Source organism: Ascaphus truei, chromosome 16 (genome assembly GCF_040206685.1).
Source record: "Ascaphus truei isolate aAscTru1 chromosome 16, aAscTru1.hap1, whole genome shotgun sequence".
NCBI lineage: Eukaryota > Metazoa > Chordata > Amphibia > Anura > Ascaphidae > Ascaphus > Ascaphus truei.
The window spans coordinates 11,672,518-11,678,517 of NC_134498.1; positions in this window are offsets into that span (position 1 = coordinate 11,672,518).

A 6,000-nucleotide genomic window follows, 5' to 3' on the forward strand; every position below is an offset into this window, starting at 1 on the left:
CGGCCACACCTGTTGTATGCTCCTTGGTCATCGTACACGACGTCTGCATCATCGGCCGCCTTGTAGCCCACCTCATTTTTCCACTTGATGCCCGCTTTGTCGTATGCCTCGTCGTCCGCCTCGTAGCCCACCTCGTCGTCTGGTGGCACAAAGGGCACCACCTTCGTGCGTGTCCTGATCTGCAGGAGACATGAAGTGTTTGTAACCAGGGACAGTGATACTCTGTATCGCAAGAGCTCCTGTGCCACTTATACCCCATCCTCAATACCACGTTATACCGCCCTCCACAGGGCAAATACCCGTTATACCCACCTCCCCAGGCCCAGTACCCAGTTATACAACCCTCCCAAGGCCCAGTACCCTGTTATACGCCCCTCCCAAGGCCCAGTACTCGTTATACCCACCTCACCAGGCCCAGTACCCGTTATACCCACCTCCCCAGGCCCAGTACCCATTATATACCCCACCCCAGAAGGTCATGTTTCTATTTATCAAAAATACATTGAGTTACCTCTGGTTTTCAGGCATGTCCTGGGGGAGTTATCACAGAGACACAGAAACGTCGCTGAGTTTGGGTTTGTAACTCCCTTAACCTCTCAGCAGTTGAATTCCCCATTAGGCGCTTAGCACGTTAAAAACAAGCGTTGCTATTTCTCTGCATGAAGTTGCAGGTAATTGGAAGAGTTACACAGTGACGGCTATTTCATCACTCACCTTCTTCCCCCGAAACGGTCTTTTCTGTCTTATTTCCGGCTTCATATCGGATATCCATATCCATTCTTGGCCTCTGATCTGTATGCAGGACAATGCTTTAAGACAGGGTTGCACAACCTTTTCCCCTGCTCCCCCCTCCACCTTCCCCACCTTGTCTCCGACGTTCTGATGTAACGACGTCATGTGATATCACGTTGCTATGGCAATGCCACATCATGTGACGCCACGTTGCTGTCGCCAGAAGCCGCCGGAGACAAGGAAAGGGAACTTACAGAGGCCTTGCGCGCGATCTCCGGCATTTAATTTAAATGCTGTGGGGAAGAGCGAGGGGCCTCTGTAAGTGCTGAGCCCCTCCTCCCAAGAAAATGTCGTGCCCCTCGATTTGTGCACCCCTGCTTTAAGAGATATTCTGGGACCCTCCAACTCCTCCATCGGACCCTTCCTCATATTGACTGACCTTGCAGTGCTCTGCACTGACTTGCACTGACCTGCTATGGTGCCTCTCAAAATACCATGCTAACTCATTCTGAACATACACGTGTCCTTTCTACATGTTACTCAGCTTGTATGGGCCACAGACAGCTTTCCCGGGGTCCAGGACTAGTTTCCACCGGAGACACTCACCCATGGGTCGGCGACTTTGCGAGAACCCACCCACCCCAACCTGTTTTCTCTTGCACTGCCATAGAGAACAACATTTCGGCCTGCTGGTCTTTCTCAGGTAAAGTGGCTAAACCCACTAAATCCAGCAAAGAAAGGCCAGCAGCCGAAACATTGTAGTCTGTGGCACAATAAATTATCTTTTTTTTATTCAAATCCGTGTGCCCTTTCCCATCAATCATATTGTATCCATTGGACGAAATGCCGGTCTTCCCTGAGACTAAGGGGCACCGGTAAAAGTATCACTACTTATTGTTTTTTTTTGGTGTGCAGCAAATCCCCATCATTTTTGCGTTCTCTTGCTCTGCCCCAATCTGACACACCACCTTGCTCTCTCACCCCCGTCTTAGACTCCCCCGTCACCCTTTCCTTCCTCAAAGGTTGTCCTTTAATCAGATCTTACCCAAATTGTCTCCATCTCCCTTGGAAATGTTCTGTCTTTAAGCTGTGCGGCTCCTCTTGATCCGAACTTTCTTAGCTGACCCCTTTAGGAAAAATTATTTATTAAACTAAGAAATATAACTTATTAAACTAAGAAATATAACTTATTAAACTAAGAAATATAATTTATTAAACTAAGAAATATAACTTATTAAACTAAGAAATATAATTTATTAAACTAAGAAATATAACTTATTAAACTAAGAAATATAACTTATTAAACTTAGAAATATAATCTATTAAACTAAATAAATATCTATTAAACTAAATAAATATCTATTCAACTAAATAAATATAATCTATTTAAAAACAATACAATAAAAAGCTGGAGAAATGATACGTCAACCAAGCCACAGATGTGATGCCAATGAGCATTGAACTCCTTGCAGATCCACCGTCAGCTGGTTGTGGCAGAAAGTGGTGACATACAGTAGAACAGAGTGGTTGAGCTGTAACCACGGCAGTCAGGTCAGAAATCAACACAATATTTTTTGAAATTTAGAATGAGAATGTTCTGTATGTCACATTCTGGGCTCAGACTCTGAGCCCTGTCACATGTTAGCAGCTTGTGATAATAGAAAGTATCCATATACTGGGATGTGATAAGAAACATGAAGGTCATTTTATACTGGGTCCCATAACCTGCTTTATATGAAGTATCATTTTACACTAATTAGTAGAGATGTTACATTTTGAAAAATAGCACTTCTGGCGTGTTCATTTTCTCTACAAATGATAAATCAAAAAGTTGGATAAAATGTTATATATATGTGTGCGCGCAATATATATATATAGAGGTATCAGTACCGTGTTAGCCGAGCTTCAATAATCAAAAAATAAATAGATGATACAGTTCTGTGGCTAACGAAATGCTTTTATTTGTGCGAGCTTTCGAGATACACTGATCTCTTCTTCCGGCGATGTTACAATGAATGAAGCAAGCAAAAGGTATACTTAAAAACAGTGTCTCTTGGAATGTTATCTGTGCTGGTCTTCCCCCGGTGTGGATGTGTTTTATGCCTAGAGGTGTCAAAAGGTTCCTGAAAGCAAGTGATGAAAGAGTGTGTATCAGTGTGAATGAAAATGAATGGAGAGCCCACAGTATATACAGTGCTTTACAAAAGGTGTGTGTGGAGTGGGAGTGGATATAAATGGTGTGGGTGGGTGTGGAAATGTGAGAGTTTGTAGCACAACTAAAAGTGTGTGTGGATACTTTGTGGTCCCTATTGATGTATAGGGATGTAAAAACAGTATTTGTATGTGTAAGAGACAGCTGTTGTTATGGATTACAGGTATTTTCTGGCATATAACATATAATGAATACAGGTCACAGATACATATATACATAGTATCATTGTAAGGCCTAGTATAGCTTAGAGTATACTGTTAAAATCCTGGTTTTCTTGTCTTAGAAATAATAGCTTGTTTTGCTCAGAAGTGGCAGGATATTGGGACAGGTTACATAGACATAAAAGCGGAACTAACACCGGTAAACACGCCGTGGTTTGAACGGTAACTTATGAAATATCATATGTCACTAACTGTAATTCCTAGATCGTAAACATCATACGTCACTAACTGTAATTCCTAAATCATAAACATCATACGTCACAAACCACAGAGCATGGACACATGACACGTGACACACGTACGCAGCAGATAATGCACCCTATAATAGGTTTGCCCAACTCCATGTTAGAGAGATAACCGAACTTAGGTGTGAAGTCACACAGATGAGACTTGAGCTGGGACTGGCTGACCTATCGTGATATCTTTTGGTTTGTGAGTATTGACAATGCATATCTAGTTATAATCTCTGCATAGTTAGGAATGGATTGGTAACATACTGTAACTGCTAGCCATTAGCTTATAAGAAGCTTGTTCTGATATTTTTGATGTTTCTGATATTTCTGAATATTGTTGTGATACAATAAATGATAAACCTTTTCTTATACAAACTCTGAGTACCCTTTCTTTATAATAATCTCACGATACCCTCCATATCATAATATGTGAGAGTATGGCCGAGACTTTTTCAAGTGCAACATTGTGGTTTGTGTTCTCTGCTTAGTGCAGGATATAACTCACCATAAGGCGACACTTGATAAAGGAAGGTAGGTTTCTGAACCCAGATTATGGCGCCCCAACGTGGTTAATTACTCATGAGTTGTATAATAAATCTTACGTTACCCATTTAATCTTGAAAGTACACGTGTATGCTATTTCCTCTTTATAAAAGAGAAGGTACAATTTTCATTATATATATATATAGTATATCATGGCTGTTACAGATTTTGCACGAGTTGCAGATCTGAATGTTTTAATGAGGAATCAGTATCAGAGAAATCTGATTAACGGTGAAACTCTGGCATTTGAAATTCAATTTGGCCCGTGGGGACCTGGGGCAAGATACTGCTATCTAACAATAGACAAGACACTCCTACACCACAGACTACACCACAAACTACACGCTTTGAACAGCAAGCTCGTAATGAGGGTGCAGTGTCCAGATATAATCTGAGACAATACATTAAAACTCCTGACAGATATTGGCAAGGCAAGACTAGCGAAACTAAATTTCGTGACAAGCGTACAGGTTTTGCTACGCAGACTTCAGGATTGACAAATAGCCAACGTGAGGTTAAGCAAGCTGCAGCAGCGCCACCAGCGACCACAGAGAAGTTTGTTGGGAAGATAACTCACTTCCCTGCAGACCTCCTCTTTGAGGAATGACAAACTTAACGTTACACATTCACTACAAGGGAAAAGATTATACTGGCCTATTAGACACACAAGCCGACATATCCCTTGTAAGAACTGATATTTTAATAGATGAAAATTATGTACACGACATCACGTTACAAACAATTGAAGGAAATGGCACTTATCCTTCATATTATTTAGACTTAAAAATTAATGACAGAAAGATTTCTATTGAATTAGTTGAACATGACAGATTAGATTGTGACTTTCTAATAGCATACAAAGATGTGGCTTCCTTCTTTACAATAAAAGAGGAAGTTATAGAAAACCGCAAGCAGACGGAATTGACTGTGAAATTTGACTTGGAAAAAATTATCACAGATCAATGTAATGAAAGTGCTTTTAATGATAAAACAAAATTGTATAATTGGTTAATGACACACAAATATATTTTTCAACAATGGGAAAATCAGGTGGGATTAAGAAAAGGAATTGTACATAATATTAATACATGTTCTACACTTCCAAAGAAACAGGCACAATATAAAATTAATCATGCCGCCTTACCAAGCATACAAATTGTAATCAATGATTTGCTTAAACAAGGAGTACTGCTTGAACAGTATAGCCAAATGAATACTGCAGTATATCCAGTGGCTAAAAAAGATGGTTCATGGCGAATGGTGTTAGATTATAGGGAAGTGAACAGAGTCACACCTTCAGTGACAGCACAGAACACACATTCACCTTCAATCTTAAACGGATTACAGCGTAAACGCTTTAAAACTACATATGATTTAAGCAATGGGTACTTTTCTCATCCAATCACGCCTGAGAGTTATTGGCTAACCGCATTTACCTGGCAAGGTAAACAACTGGTTTTTACACGCTTACCACAAGGTTTTGTAAATAGTCCAGCTTTATTTACAGCAGACGTAGTCTCACTATTGTCTAAATTTGACAATACAGAAACTTATGTTGATGACGTTTATCTATCACATGACACAGAAGAAGAGCATTTTAAAGCTATGACAGAAGTGTTAATTACATTGACAGAAGCAGGTTACCTTGTTTCCCTAAAGAAATCTCAGCTTGCAAGAGAAACTGTGACATTTTTAGGCTTTGAAATAGCTGAAAATGGCAGAGGCCTCTCTACTAATTACAGAGAAAAAGTTTCCAACATCAGTGTTCCTAAATCACTAAAACAGTTAAGAAGCATTATTGGGTTACTGAATTTTTCAATGACGTTTATCCCAGATTTTAATGTACTGATTGAACCATTACATCACGCAACATCACGCGAGATTAAGTCAGAGCAGACTAGACCGAAAACACCTTTTAAATGGTTAACAGTTGAGGATGAGGCATTGCGAAAGTTATTAGCAGCAGTTAATGATGCTTCCTACTTAGCGCAGCGCGACCCGACAAAACCATTGTCAGCATATGTAAACATTTCACCTCTAGCTGCATACATTAGAATTT